Source organism: Rutidosis leptorrhynchoides, chromosome 5, assembly GCF_046630445.1.
Source record: "Rutidosis leptorrhynchoides isolate AG116_Rl617_1_P2 chromosome 5, CSIRO_AGI_Rlap_v1, whole genome shotgun sequence".
NCBI lineage: Eukaryota > Viridiplantae > Streptophyta > Magnoliopsida > Asterales > Asteraceae > Rutidosis > Rutidosis leptorrhynchoides.
The window spans coordinates 72,504,089-72,521,205 of NC_092337.1; positions in this window are offsets into that span (position 1 = coordinate 72,504,089).

Genomic DNA, 17,117 nt, shown 5'->3' on the forward strand with positions numbered 1-17,117 from the left:
CTTATATGTTAGACAAGCTATGTGCATGGAGTCTTACATGGCATATTTATCAAGGAAACGTTGCATTCACCAAAGCATCACCATGTATCTTATTTTGACTGCATTGTCAACGGAATTACTATTGTAAACTATTATTTACGGTGATTGTCTATATGTAGAAATCATCAGATGTCGAAAACCTTTGATTTAAATATTCATTTATGGTGTACCTTTTCAAAAGAATGCAATATTTACAAAACGTATCATATAGAGCTCAAATACCTCGCAATGAAATCGATAAATGACGTGTTCGTCCATATGGATTTGGAGCGATCGTCACATAAAGGCTGAAACGGGTTTGCTAAGTGATAATGAACGGGTTCAATGGATGAATGCTAGGAAAGAATGGTTAAGAAAAGATAAAATTAAATCCAATAGGTTAAAACAAAAAGCTAGAGTTCGGTGGATTCTAAATGGTGACGAAAACACAAAGTTTTTTCATTCCTTGATACAAAGAAAGAACAACGTCAACAACATCTGTGGCCTAAATATCAATGGTACTGGTGCGAGGACCCCGATGACATAAAGGAGGCAGCTTTTATGCATTTTAAAAATCTCTTCGAGAACCATATGACGTCAAGGCTGAGCCTTGATGACCTCAGCTTCTGTCACACCCCCAAATTAGGGCCTAGGGTATTTGTGACTAATTATATCAAATCACAGTTGTATAAACGAGAACGACTCTATATGAGACGTTTTGAATAAAACATTTATTAATAAAACAGCGGAAGCATTAAAAGTTTTACATCAAATTTAAACTGAAATAATAATAATAATAGTCTTAATGCAAAGTAAATGTAATGAAATGAAGACTCCATGTAGCAGCATTCAATTCATCAGGTAGCAATCATGGCAATCATCTTATTCGTCTCCTGAGACAAAACATGCTTAAAGTGTCAACCAAAAAGGTTGGTGAGTTCATTAGTTTATCAAAATCAATCATTTCCGTTATAATAATAGGCCACAAGATTTCAATTTCATAAATATCCGTACACTAGCAAGTGTATAAAAGCATTCTATAAGTTGTAGGCACCCGGTAATAAGCCTTAACATTCATGTTTTACCCTCTGAAGTACACCAGATCAGGTGTGTTTAAAATAACCTCGAAGTACTAAAGCATCCCATAGTCAGGATGGGGTTTGTCAGGCCCAATAGATCTATCTTTAGGATTCGCGCCTACCGTACATAGACAAGTAGTTTAATGTTACCAAGCTAAGGGTATATTTCTGGTTTAAACCCACATAGAATTAGTTTTAGTACTTGTGCCTATTTCGTAAAACATTTATAAATCAGCGCATGTATTCTCAGCCCAAAAATATATATAAAAAGGGAGCAAATGAAACTCACCTTAAATAGCAGTTGAAGTATTCCACGCAAGAAAGGAAAGTAAAGCAAGTAAGTGACCGAGATATCAACTAGAAGTAGTTCTTTAAGAGAGAAATGAGAGATTAAGGTGTAAGTTTGAAATGAGAAATGTATGTGGTATTTATAGTTGAAAATGTTAGGTAAAAAAAAAAATTAAAATAAAATAAGTAAATCTTAAAAGAAAAGTAGTTTGTATTTTTATTAAAAGTAAATCTTAAAAGAAAAAGTAGTTTGTATTTTTGTATTTATTTATTAAAAGTAGATATAGTTTTGATTTTTTTTTTTTTGTATAAAATTCTAAAAAAACAAAAATTTGTTTAATATATTTCTAAGAACATTTAACATTTTATTTCTATATTTGTTTAATTATTAAATACGAATTTTATATAAAAATTATTATTATATTTAGTTTTTATAAAAATTAAAATTTATGATTATTAATTTATAGTTTTTATTAGTTTTATAAATGTTATAATATTATGTATTATTTAGTTAATTATATATTCTATTAACTAAATAACAAAAGTAATATAAATATTATATATATATTCATTGATGTAATTATGTTATATTATATATCATAATCTTATTTATAATATTTATAATTATATTATTTATTTTAAGCGTACGTTTATTCGGTCAACGTTAAATTTATTCGTATATAACAACTCTAGGTATTTTAGTAAAATCGGAAGTCGAAAAGTGGGGGTTGTTATAGTACCTACCCGTTAAAAGAAATTTCGTCCCGAAATTTAGTTTTTGCCATCAATCGGCGTTGTTCGTACCTAGACGAGGATATTTACGTTTTATCTGGTCTTCACGTTCCCAGGTAGGTTCGGGGCCTTTCGTGAATTCCAACGGATAGAATATTGTTCTGTTTCATGCATTTAAATAATACGAACCCTAATTTCTTACAGGTTCTTCTATAAAGTGCATTTTATCATTAATGCGGAGGTTATCTAAAGGATTAATAAGAGTGTCATTTGACTAGGTTATCCTCAAAACGGATGATGGTGTTATACGAGCATTTTAGTAAACAGAACACATGAAATGTGTTATGAATAGTATTGAGCTTATTTAAAACTTTGAGTGTTTATGTCACAATATTAGGGTAGACAAAACAGAGAGTAGTTCATGAAAATTATAGTCATGAAGTTTGATAGAGATCATCATTGTTTACAACAAGAATATTGTAATAATGAATATAAGTTGAAAAAATAAAGTTTTATCACTACTGAATAATATGGATAAAACAATTTGATTATAGGAAGCGTATAAACGAAGCTATTGTAAAAGAGTGAATGAGAAATTAAATGTTCGCCTTAACTTTTGATGTAGTCACGATTGATTTTCGGAATTCAAGGGATTAAAGGAAATCTTCGTAATCCATAAGATTTGATTCTCCGGTAATTAAGGAATTTGAAATTTTCTTTGATTAAATGAGGTGAATTGCTTCAATTGCTGTGTTTGGAATTTTGCTATAAATTAGCTTCTTCCATTTCATTATCTTCACCACTTCTATACTTTCTTCCTCAATTCATACTTCCAAAGATTGTGAGAATGCTCCATCCAGTTCTTATCCTGGATATTTTTCTGACTATCATTTCAGTCATTCTTCTTTTTCATTTACCACTAGAGGAATTTGTTTTCTTCTACTATTACCTTGGGGTTATAGTGTTTTTAATTCTCCCATGTCTTTACGTTGTAATACGTATTGATATACACGGTTTGTAATTTCGGTATCGTTATCGGGCTACATATTTTCCCTTATATGTCGGAGCTCTTTGCCTTTTTATTCTCCTCTCGACTCTAAGTAAAGCGAGTAATGGTCCAGAATTTGTAGGTATGAAGTTTCGAATGGACCTACTGTTCTAAGCGTAATATCACGATTTGATTTGGTAAATTACCAGAATTACTGAGGATAGAACTATCAAGAATATATTTTCTTGATATGTTCAGAGATTAAGTAGAATGTAAGAGTCGTGTAACATGGCAAATGATGATTATAAAGTCTATGAATCATCATCTTCCATTAAAAATTTAGCATGACTTACTGTAATATAATCACGTTGGCCTGACGTCTTTATATTATACTAACTCATGCTTCAATTCTCAACACTACTTCAAATCATTCAAAATTTGAATTTAAATTTTACGGAATATAGAAACTTAAACAGTTTTCCTTTATGATGTAATAAAGATATTGCAAAGAGATAATTAATTGCGGACAAGAATCGTTATGAAGATATCTTTAGAAATATCGAGGATATTTATAACGAAAGATACGATGATATTTTAGAATTTCTAAAATCGATGGATAATGAAGAAATTCTTCTGTAAGGATTTAGAATGCGTTAAAAGATCTTCTGTGATTTCCTTCAGAAATCGAATCATCGAGATTCTTTGGTTATAGGTTTAGTCCTTGGGATTTGTCCTTGGTCTCCTTCATGTTTTGCTCAATCCGTCTTTCAATACCATATATTCTTTTGAGCTTTTCCAACACACAATTCTTTATTATCAAGCTTCTGGTCATTAAGGCCATCTACAGCTTTTGCTGCTTCATCAGCATTCTCAAGGTTAACTGATCTGAATCATTGATTATCAATCCGATATGTTTTCAAGGATTTTGAAGAATGTACAATGTAATATATTAATGTGAATGTTAGATATTTCTTGGGTATTACCTACCCGTTAAAATATTTTCACAATCAACAGTTTGTACAAAAGAATTTTTAAATACAATCTTTATGAAAATATACATACATATATATTTTTTTCAGATGTAATTATGGATTTAATAAGTTAATATAATATTAAACTCATTTGATTTACGGTTGAAATGAGAATACATAATCTCCAAAACTTTAGAGATTACATAATCGTCGCGGAATATTTCTTTAATGAAGTTATGAATCAATACTTCATCGTTCATTGTTATTAATATACCTCAGTAAATGATGTTGATGCTCGTGGATTTCTTGTGAAATTCATAAGGCACAAATGATGTTTTTGAGAAATTTTCAAGTACATCGAAAAATAGGAGTGTAAAATCATACATGCATTTGAATAATACACTTAGTTTATTATGAAATGGAGTTTATTGTACTGAAGCAGTGATTAATGATTGTTAAGTCATTAACGAAGGATGTACATCATAGCGTATTAGTGATATGAATTAACCAAGTAGTACATACTAGTTAAGATTCACACGTAATAGTTTAGTACGAAAAGATTTATTATTGTTCCAAACCATATATATATAAAGTATACATATATAATTCTTCAGGAAGAATGAGTCAATACATCTTAACTCATTATTACTAATATTCCTTAGTATCTATGGGCGTATGATGTCGATGTTTGAGGTACCGATTATGATGTTGAGACGTGGGATGCTGATGTTGTTGTTGGTGAAGCTGATGCTGTTGGTGGTGATGCTGATAGTACTGGTGGTGCTGGTGCTACTGCTGGTGCTGCTGTTGGTGCTGCTTGTGGTACTTGGTTAGTAAGTGTGAGCCTAGCTACCAAATCGCGCACTATTTCCTCCAGGGTTTCTACTTTACGCTCGAGTCTATGGATTTGTTCTGCCCATTCCTCTGTAAGGTTTGTCAATTCTTGATATTTAGTTCGAAGTCTTCTAACTTCTTCTAATAACCCTTTCTGGTTAGAATTCGGGAGTAGAGGACGAATATTGTCGTTGGTTACATCGAGTCGACCTTCGAGGCAGAAAATCCTTGCGAAAAGAGTGAAAACGGTATTGCGAACAGGTTCGCCGGTAAGCGGATCGAGTACTCCGACGTTTGGTGGTAAGTTTGGCTCGTGATAAGGAGTACCTTCTTCATTTCTCCATAGGGTGAGTATTTCGCAAACCCATCCCCATTTTCTAAAGAAATCACGGTAATTGATCGGTGGGTGTGCTCTGTCACGCTATCTTTGGAGCTAGAAGAACTTGAGGAATTAGGTGAGAAATCCATATTATGTGTTTGGAATAGGGTTTGATATGAAATGGGTGTTGAATATTGAATGATATATTCGTCTCCTTGAATACGTATATATAGCAGAAAGATTTCCGTAATTTACGGAGGAAATTTAGGAAAAGTGTTAGACAAGGTCTATTGGGAATAGATATGCTAAGATATGATTTGTCTATACTCCAATAATGGCAGTATGACGTGTCGAGATTATAAAATGATAAGTATGTAATCTAATAATCTTTCGATTAAAGACTTTCAATTCGTATACTGTGATAACCCAATGACATTTCCCGATTTGCAAACCGATGCATAAAGGCATAAGGCATATAGGTTCGTGATATAACAGGGAGTTATATACGTTTGAGTATGAATTATAGGAGTTTCAAAAATCTTGGACAATATTTCATGTAATACATATGTAATACACAAAACCAGGATAGATGACTAAGTGAGTTGTTCTTAATAAGTTCACCACTTATTAAGTACGTAAGTGACTAAGTGTTGTATGATCACTATAGTCAGGTTTGATATTGTGCACCATACCCAAACATCTATGCCACTGCCGAGTCACTTGAATGATCAATTGTTACCGGTTGGCCCAGGAATTCTCGACCAAAATCTAAGTTTGGCATTCGAAATCCACAAGTGTCCCATAGTGGTACCAAGGATCACCCTAGGCCTTAAGTAGCGTTGACGTTCGAGTAATTTCACATTATCGTGTATGTTATAATCTTAAGATTTAAGTATAGTTTCTAAGGTATAGTGTAGCAATTAAAGGCAACAATTAAAGGCACTATGGTCAAGGAAAGTTGTAGTCCTACATTGCTAAGGTACCTAATTGTATAAGGCACACATAAAATGCAATCCTGGTTCTCTACAACAACCTGCTCTGATACCAATCTGTCACACCCCCAAATTAGGGCCTAGGGTATTTGTGACTAATTATATCAAATCACAGTTGTATAAACGAGAACGACTCTATATGAGACGTTTTGAATAAAACATTTATTAATAAAACAGCGGAAGCATTAAAAGTTTTACATCAAATTTAAACTGAAATAATAATAATAATAGTCTTAATGCAAAGTAAATGTAATGAAATGAAGACTCCATGTAGCAGCATTCAATTCATCAGGTAGCAATCATGGCAATCATCTTATTCGTCACCTGAGACAAAACATGCTTAAAGTGTCAATCAAAAAGGTTGGTGAGTTCATTAGTTTATCAAAATCAATCATTTCCGTTATAATAATAGGCCACAAGATTTCAATTTCATAAATATCCGTACACTAGCAAGTGTATAAAAGCATTCTATAAGTTGTAGGCACCCGGTAACAAGCCTTAACGTTCATGTTTTACCCTCTGAAGTACACCAGATCAGGTGTGTTTAAAATAACCTCGAAGTACTAAAGCATCCCATAGTCAGGATGGGGTTTGTCAGGCCCAATAGATCTATCTTTAGGATTCGCGCCTACCGTACATAGACAAGTAGTTTAATGTTACCAAGCTAAGGGTATATTTCTGGTTTAAACCCACATAGAATTAGTTTTAGTACTTGTGCCTATTTCGTAAAACATTTATAAATCAGCGCATGTATTCTCAGCCCAAAAATATATATAAAAAGGGAGCAAATGAAACTCACCTTAAATAGCAGTTGAAGTATTCCACGCAAGAAAGGAAAGTAAAGCAAGTAAGTGACCGAGATATCAACTAGAAGTAGTTCTTTAAGAGAGAAATGAGAGATTAAGGTGTAAGTTTGAAATGAGAAATGTATGTGGTATTTATAGTTGAAAATGTTAGGTAAAAAAAAAAATTAAAATAAAATAAGTAAATCTTAAAAGAAAAGTAGTTTGTATTTTTATTAAAAGTAAATCTTAAAAGAAAAAGTAGTTTATATTTTTGTATTTATTTATTAAAAGTAGATATAGTTTTGATTTTTTTTTTTTGTATAAAATTCTAAAAAAACAAAAATTTGTTTAATATATTTCTAAGAACATTTAACATTTTATTTCTATATTTGTTTAATTATTAAATACGAATTTTATATAAAAATTATTATTATATTTAGTTTTTATAAAAATTAAAATTTATGATTATTAATTTATAGTTTTTATTAGTTTTATAAATGTTATAATATTATGTATTATTTAGTTAATTATATATTCTATTAACTAAATAACAAAAGTAATATAAATATTATATATATATTCATTGATGTAATTATGTTATATTATATATCATAATCTTATTTATAATATTTATAATTATATTATTTATTTTAAGCGTACGTTTATTCGGTCAACGTTAAATTTATTCGTATATAACAACTCTAGGTATTTTAGTAAAATCGGAAGTCGAAAAGTGGGGGTTGTTATAGCTACCCTTGCCTTTCCTCGTCAGAAGCTGAAATTCTTGAAGATGACGTCACAGAACAAGAAATCATCGACACTATTAATGATTGCGGTAGTTGTAAAACGCCCGGGCCCGATGGTTTTAATCTAAGATTTTTCAAAAAACATTGGGAAGTTATAAAAAGATGATGTCATTAATTGGCTTTCATGGTTTTGGAATGTTGGGGAATTCTCTCGGGGTTGCAACGCTTCATTCGTCACCCTTATTCCAAAAAAGCATGACCCAATGTCTCTTAGTGATTACCGACCCATAAGTTTGATTGGTAGAGTCTACAATATTGTTGCAAAGATTTAATCGAATAGACTTCGGAAGGTAATACCGCGCCTTATTGGTCCCGAACAGAGTGCATTCCTAAAAGATAGATTTATCCTCGATGGTGTGTTAACGGAAAACGAATCACTCAATTTTTTGAAGTCAAAAAAGAAAAAAGGTATTGTTTTCAAGGTCGACTTTGAAAAGGCTTTTGATAGCCTAAATTGGGACTTTCTTATGGAAGTTATGCGTTGTATGGGATTTGGTGAAAATGGAGAAAATGGATCTCGTCGTGTTTAAAGTCGGCTACGATTTCTATCCTTATTAATGGCTCTCCCACTCGGGAGTTCGCTATTGAAAGAGGCGTGAGACAAGGCGACCCTTTATCCCCTTTTTTGTTCATCTTAGACGCGGAAGGACTAAACATACTTACAAAAGCCGCAATAGATAGTGGGCTATTCAAAGGTGTCGAAATCAGAAATGATAAAGTCTTGCTCTCACATTTGCAATACGCCGATGACACCATATTTTTGGTGAATGGTCAAGAATAAACGCGAAAAACCTCATTAATATCCTAAAATGTTTCCAATTGGCTTCGGGTTTAAAAGTTAACTTCCGAAAAATTTGTTTGTATGGAATTGGGGTTAGTCATCCCGAGGTGGAAAATCCTGCTACCCGTTTGGGATGCCTAGCCGGTAAGCTCCCATTCATTTACCTCGGGTTACCTATTGGTGCAAGTATGAAAAAGGTTAGCGATTGGTCTTCGGTCATAGATAAGTTCAAATCCAAGCTCGCGGTGTGGAAAATGAAAATGATGTCGTTTGGTGGAAGGCTAGTCCTCATAAAATCGGTTCTAAATAGTCTTGCCTTGTATTACTTCTCGCTCTATCGTGCCCCACCTTGTGTGCTCAAATTGCTTGAGAGAGTGAGATGTTCATTTTTTTGAGGCGGGGATCTTTCGGGCTCTAAAATTTTATGGGTTAATTGGGATTCTATAATTTTACCATATAGGGAGGGGGGGGTCTAAATGTCGGTTCACTTAAATGTAAAAACATTGCACTTTTGGTCAAATGGTGGTGGAGGTTTAAAACTGAATCCACTAGCTTTTGGTCCAAAATTATTAAAAGCATTTATGGAATTGACGGTGGCCTTCGGGAGGGGGTGGGCTTGCTCACTCTCTGACCGGTGAAATGTCCCGTTCTTATTGATTAAAAACGTTCCATATTAATTGATTTCGTTGCGAGGTTTTGACCTCTATATGAGACGTTTTTCAAAGACTGCATTCATTTTTAAAACAAACCATAACCTTTATTTCATAAATAAAGGTTTAAAAAGCTTTACGTAGATTATCAAATAATGATAATCTAAAATATCCTGTTTACACACGACCATTACATAATGGTTTACAATACAAATATGTTACATCGAATTCAGTTTCTTGAATGCAGTTTTTACACAATATCATACAAACATGGACTCCAAATCTTGTCCTTATTTTAGTATGCAACAGCGGAAGCTCTTAATATTCACCTGAGAATAAACATGCTTTAAACGTCAACAAAAATGTTGGTGAGTTATAGGTTTAACCTATATATATCAAATCGTAACAATAGACCACAAGATTTCATATTTCAATACACATCCCATACATAGAGATAAAAATCATTCATATGGTGAACACCTGGTAACCGACAATAACAAGATGCATATATAAGAATATCCCCATCATTCCGGGACACCCTTCGGATATGATATAAATTTCGAAGTACTAAAGCATCCGGTACTTTGGATGGGGTTTGTTAGGCCCAATAGATCTATCTTTAGGATTCGCGTCAATTAGGGTGTCTGTTCCCTAATTCTTAGATTACCAGACTTAATAAAAAGGGGCATATTCGATTTCGATAATTCAACCATAGAATGTAGTTTCACGTACTTGTGTCTATTTTGTAAATCATTTATAAAACCTGCATGTATTCTCATCCCAAAAATATTAGATTTTAAAAGTGGGACTATAACTCACTTTCACAGATTTTTACTTCGTCGGGAAGTAAGACTTGGCCACTGGTTGATTCACGAACCTATAACAATATATACATATATATCAAAGTATGTTCAAAATATATTTACAACACTTTTAATATATTTTGATGTTTTAAGTTTATTAAGTCAGCTGTCCTCGTTAGTAACCTATAACTAGTTGTCCACAGTTAGATATACAGAAATAAATCGATAAATATTATCTTGAATCAATCCACGACCCAGTGTATACGTATCTCAGTATTGATCACAACTCAAACTATACATATTTTGGAATCAACCTCAACCCTGTATAGCTAACTCCAACATTCACATATAGAGTGTCTATGGTTGTTCCGAAATATATATAGATGTGTCGACATGATAGGTCGAAACATTGTATACGTGTCTATGGTATCTCAAGATTACATAATATACAATACAAGTTGATTAAGTTATGGTTGGAATATATTTGTTACCAATTTTCACGTAGCTAAAATGAGAAAAATTATCCAATCTTGTTTTACCCATAACTTCTTCATTTTAAATCCGTTTTGAGTGAATCAAATTGCTATGGTTTCATATTGAACTCTATTTTATGAATCTAAACAGAAAAAGTATAGGTTTATAGTCGGAAAAATAAGTTACAAGTCGTTTTTGTAAAGGTAGTCATTTCAGTCGAAAGAACGACGTCTAGATGACCATTTTAGAAAACATACTTCCACTTTGAGTTTAACCATAATTTTTGGATATAGTTTCATGTTCATAATAAAAATCATTTTCTCAGAATAACAACTTTTAAATCAAAGTTTATCATAGTTTTTAATTAACTAACCCAAAACAGCCCGCGGTGTTACTACGACGGCGTAAATCCGGTTTTACGGTGTTTTTCGTGTTTCCAGGTTTTAAATCATTAAGTTAGCATATCATATAGATATAGAACATGTGTTTAGTTTATTTTAAAAGTCAAGTTAGAAGGATTAACTTTTGTTTGCGAACACGTTTAGAATTAACTAAACTATGTTCTAGTGATTACAAGTTTAAACCTTCGAATAAGATAGCTTTATATGTATGAATCGAATGATGTTATGAACATCATTACTACCTTAAGTTCCTTGGATAAACCTACTGGAAAAGAGAAAAATGGATCTAGCTTCAATGGATCCTTGGATGGCTCGAAGTTCTTGAAGCAGAATCATGACACGAAAACAAGTTCAAGTAAGATCATCACTTAAAATAAGATTGTTATAGTTAAAGAAATTGAACCAAAGTTTGAATATGATTATTACCTTGTATTAGAATGATAACCTACTGTAAGAAACAAAGATTTCTTGAGGTTGGATGATCACCTTACAAGATTGGAAGTGAGCTAGCAAACTTGAAAGTATTCTTGATTTTATGAAACTAGAACTTTTGGAATTTATGAAGAACACTTAGAACTTGAAGATAGAACTTGAGAGAGATCAATTAGATGAAGAAAATTGAAGAATGAAAGTGTTTGTAGGTGTTTTTGGTCGTTGGTGTATGGATTAGATATAAAGGATATGTTATTTTGTTTTCATGTAAATAAGTCATGAATGATTACTCATATTTTTGTAATTTTATGAGATATTTCATGCTAGTTGCCAAATGATGGTTCCCACATGTGTTAGGTGACTCACATGGGCTGCTAAGAGCTGATCATTGGAGTGTATATACCAATAGTACATACATCTAAAAGCTGTGTATTGTACGAGTACGAATACGGGTGCATACGAGTAGAATTGTTGATGAAACTGAACGAGGATGTAATTGTAAGCATTTTTGTTAAGTAGAAGTATTTTGATAAGTGTATTGAAGTCTTTCAAAAGTGTATAAATACATATTAAAACACTACATGTATATACATTTTAACTGAGTCGTTAAGTCATCGTTAGTCGTTACATGTAAGTGTTGTTTTGAAACCTTTAGGTTAACGATCTTGTTAAATGTTGTTAACCCAATGTTTATAATATCAAATGAGATTTTAAATTATTATATTATCATGATATTATCATGTATGAATATCTCTTACTATGATATATATACATTAAATGTCTTTACAACGATAATCGTTACATATATGTCTCGTTTAAAAATCATTAAGTTAGTAGTCTTGTTTTTACATATGTAGTTCATTGTTAATATACTTAATGATATGTTTACTTATCATAGTATCATGTTAACTATATATATATCCATATATATGTCATCATATAGTTTTTACAAGTTTTAACGTTCGTGAATCACCGGTCAACTTGGGTGGTCAATTGTCTATATGAAACATATTTCAATTAATCAAGTCTTAACAAGTTTGATTGCTTAACATGTTGGAAACATTTAATCATGTAAATATCAATCTCAATTAATATATATAAACATGGAAAAGTTCGGGTCACTACAGTACCTACCCGTTAAATAAATTTCGTCCCGAAATTTTAAGCTGTTGAAGGTGTTGATGAATCTTCTGGAAATAGATGCGGGTATTTCTTCTTCATCTGATCTTCACGCTCCCAGGTGAACTCGGGTCCTCTACGAGCATTCCATCGAACCTTAACAATTGGTATCTTGTTTTGCTTAAGTCTTTTAACCTCACGATCCATTATTTCGACGGGTTCTTCGATGAATTGAAGTTTTTCGTTGATTTGGATTTCATCTAACGGAATAGTGAGATCTTCTTTAGCAAAACATTTCTTCAAATTCGAGACGTGGAAAGTGTTATGTACAGCCGCGAGTTGTTGAGGTAACTCAAGTCGGTAAGCTACTGGTCCGACACGATCAATAATCTTGAATGGTCCAATATACCTTGGATTTAATTTCCCTCGTTTACCAAATCGAACAACGCCTTTCCAAGGTGCAACTTTAAGCATGACCATCTCTCCAATTTCAAATTCTATATCTTTTCTTTTAATGTCAGCGTAGCTCTTTTGTCGACTTTGGGCGGTTTTCAACCGTTGTTGAATTTGGATGATCTTCTCGGTAGTTTCTTGTATAATCTCCGGACCCGTAATCTGTCTATCCCCCACTTCACTCCAACAAATCAGAGACCTGCACTTTCTATCATAAAGTGCTTCAAACGGCGCCATCTCAATGCTTGAATGGTAGCTGTTGTTGTAGGAAAATTCTGCTAACGGTAGATGTCGATCCCAACTGTTTCCGAAATCAATAACACATGCTCGTAGCATGTCTTCAAGCGTTTGTATCGTCCTTTCGCTCTGCCCATCAGTTTGTGGATGATAGGCAGTACTCATGTCTAGACGAGTTCCTAATGCTTGCTGTAATGTCTGCCAGAATCTTGAAATAAATCTGCCATCCCTATCAGAGATAATAGAGATTGGTATTCCATGTCTGGAGACGACTTCCTTCAAATACAGTCGTGCTAACTTCTCCATCTTGTCATCTTCTCTTATTGGTAGGAAGTGTGCTGATTTGGTGAGACGATCAACTATTACCCAAATAGTATCAAAACCACTTGCAGTCCTTGGCAATTTAGTGATGAAATCCATGGTAATGTTTTCCCATTTCCATTCCGGGATTTCGGGTTGTTGAAGTAGACCTGATGGTTTCTGATGCTCAGCTTTGACCTTAGAACACGTCAAACATTCTCCTACGTATTTAGCAACATCGGCTTTCATACCCGGCCACCAAAAATGTTTCTTGAGATCCTTGTACATCTTCCCCGTTCCAGGATGTATTGAGTATCTGGTTTTATGAGCTTCTCTAAGTACCATTTCTCTCATATCTCCAAATTTTGGTACCCAAATCCTTTCAGCCCTATATCGGGTTCCGTCTTCCCGAATATTAAGATGCTTCTCCGATCCTTTGGGTATTTCATCCTTTAAATTTCCCTCTTTTAAAACTCCTTGTTGCGCCTCCTTTATTTGAGTAGTAATGTTATTATGAATCATTATATTCATAGATTTTACTCGAATGGGTTCTCTGTCCTTCCTGCTCAAGGCATCGGCTACCACATTTGCCTTCCCCGGGTGGTAACGAATCTCAAAGTCGTAATCATTCAATAATTCAATCCACCTACGCTGCCTCATATTCAGTTGTTTCTGATTAAATATGTGTTGAAGACTTTTGTGGTCGGTATATATAATACTTTTGACCCCATATAAGTAGTGCCTCCAAGTCTTTAATGCAAAAACAACCGCGCCTAATTCCAAATCATGCGTCGTATAATTTTGTTCGTGAATCTTCAATTGTCTAGACGCATAAGCAATCACCTTCGTTCGTTGCATTAATACACAACCGAGACCTTGCTTTGATGCATCACAATAAATCACAAAATCATCATTCCCTTCAGGCAATGACAATATAGGTGCCGTAGTTAGATTTTTCTTCAATAACTGAAACGCTTTCTCTTGTTCATCATTCCATTCAAATTTCTTCCCTTTATGCGTTAATGCAGTCAAGGGTTTTGCTATTCTGGAAAAGTCTTGGATGAACCTTATGTAGTAACCAGCTAGTCCTAAAAACTGGTGTATGTGTTTCGGAGTTTTCGGGGTTTCCCACTTTTCAACAGTTTCTATCTTTGCCGGATCCACCTTAATACCTTCTTTGTTCACTATGTGACCGAGGAATTGAACTTCTTCCAACCAAAATGCACACTTTGAAAACTTAGCGTACAATTCTTCCTTCCTCAATACTTCTAACACCTTTCTCAAATGTTCACCGTGTTCTTGGTCATTCTTTGAGTAAATAAGTATGTCATCAATGAAAACAATGACAAACTTGTCAAGGTATGGTCCACACACTCGGTTCATAAGGTCCATGAACACAGCTGGTGCATTAGTTAAACCAAACGGCATGACCATAAACTCGTAATGACCGTAACGTGTTCTGAAAGCAGTCTTTGGAATATCATCTTCTTTCACCCGCATTTGATGATACCCGGAACGTAAGTCAATCTTTGAATAAATAGACGAGCCTTGTAGTTGATCAAATAAGTCGTCGATTCTCGGTAGTGGGTAGCGGTTCTTGATGGTAAGTTTGTTCAACTCTCGGTAGTCGATACACAACCTGAATGTACCATCTTTCTTCTTGACAAACAAAACAGGAGCTCCCCACGGTGATGTGCTTGGTCGAATGAAACCACGCTCTAAAAGTTCTTGTAATTGGCTTTGCAGTTCTTTCATCTCGCTGGGTGCGAGTCTGTAAGGAGCACGAGCTATTGGTGCAGCTCCTGGTACAAGATCTATTTGAAATTCAACGGATCGATGTGGGGGTAATCCCGGTAATTCTTTCGGAAATACATCGGGAAATTCTTTTGCAATGGGAACATCATTGATGCTCTTTTCTTCAGTTTGTACTTTCTCGACGTGTGCTAGAACAGCATAGCAACCTTTTCTTATTAGTTTTTGTGCCTTCAAATTACTAATAAGATGTAGCTTCGTGTTGCCCTTTTCTCCGTACACCATTAAGGGTTTTCCTTTTTCTCGTATAATGCGAATTGCATTTTTGTAACAAACGATCTCCGCTTTCACTTCTTTCAACCAGTCCATACCGATTATCACATCAAAACTCCCTAACTCTACTGGTATCAAATCAATCTTAAATGTTTCGCTAACCAGTTTAATTTCTCGATTCCGACATATATTATCTGCTGAAATTAATTTACCATTTGCTAATTCGAGTAAAAATTTACTATCCAAAGGCGTCAATGGACATCTTAATTTAGCACAAAAATCTCTACTCATATAGCTTCTATCCGCACCCGAATCAAATAAAACGTAAGCAGATTTATTGTCAATAAGAAACGTACCCGTAACAAGCTCCGGGTCTTCCTGTGCCTCTACCGCATTAATATTGAAAACTCTTCCACGGCCTTGTCCATTCGTGTTCTCCTGGTTCGGGCAATTTCTAATAATGTGGCCTGGTTTTCCACATTTATAACAAACTACATTGGCATAACTTGCTCCGACACTACTTGCTCCGCCATTACTCGTTCCGACACCATTTGTTCCTTTCGTTCTATTAACCCCTGGTCCGTAGACCTCACACTTCGCCGCGCTATGACCATTTCTTTTACACTTGTTGCAAAATTTGGTGCAGAACCCCGAGTGATTCTTTTCACACCTTTGGCATAGCTGCTTCTGATTGTTGTTGTTGTTGCGGTTATTATTGTTGTTGGGATGATTGTTGTAGTTGCTGTTGTTGTTGTTGTTGTTGTTGCTGTTGTTGGGCCGTTTGTTGTAGTTGCGATTGATGTTGCGATTGTTGGGATAATTGTTGCGATTATTGTTGTAATTGCTGTTGTTGTTGTATTGGTGATTCTTATCACCGTTTTCCTCCCACTTTCTTTTGACTTGCTTCACATTGGCCTCTTCAGCAGTCCGTTCTTTAATTCTTTCTTCAATCTGGTTCACTAGTTTGTGAGCCATTCTACATGCCTGTTGTATGGAGGCGGGCTCGTGTGAACTTATATCTTCTTGGATTCTTTCCGGTAATCCTTTCACAAACGCGTCGATCTTCTCTTCCTCATCTTCGAATGCTCCCGGACACAATAGGCACAATTCTGTGAATCGTCTTTCGTACGTGGTAATATCAAATCCTTGGGTTCGTAACCCTCTGAGTTCTGTCTTGAGCTTATTGACCTCGGTTCTGGGACGGTACTTCTCGTTCATCAAGTGCTTGAATGCTGACCACGGTAGTGCGTACGCATCATCTTGTCCCACTTGCTCTAGATAGGTATTCCACCATGTTAACGCAGAACCTGTGAAGGTATGCGTAGCGTACTTCACTTTGTCCTCTTCAGTACACTTACTTATGGCAAACACCGATTCAACCTTCTCGGTCCACCGTTTCAATCCGATCGGTCCTTCGGTTCCATCAAATTCCAAAGGTTTGCAGGCAGTGAATTCTTTGTAGGTGCATCCTACACGATTTCCTGTACTGCTAGATCCAAGGTTATTGTTGGTATGTAGCGCAGCCTATACTGCGGCTATGTTTGAAGCTAGAAAAGTACGGAATTCCTCTTCATTCATATTCACGGTGTGTCGAGTAGTCGGTGCCATTTCCTTCAAAATAGTTAAATGG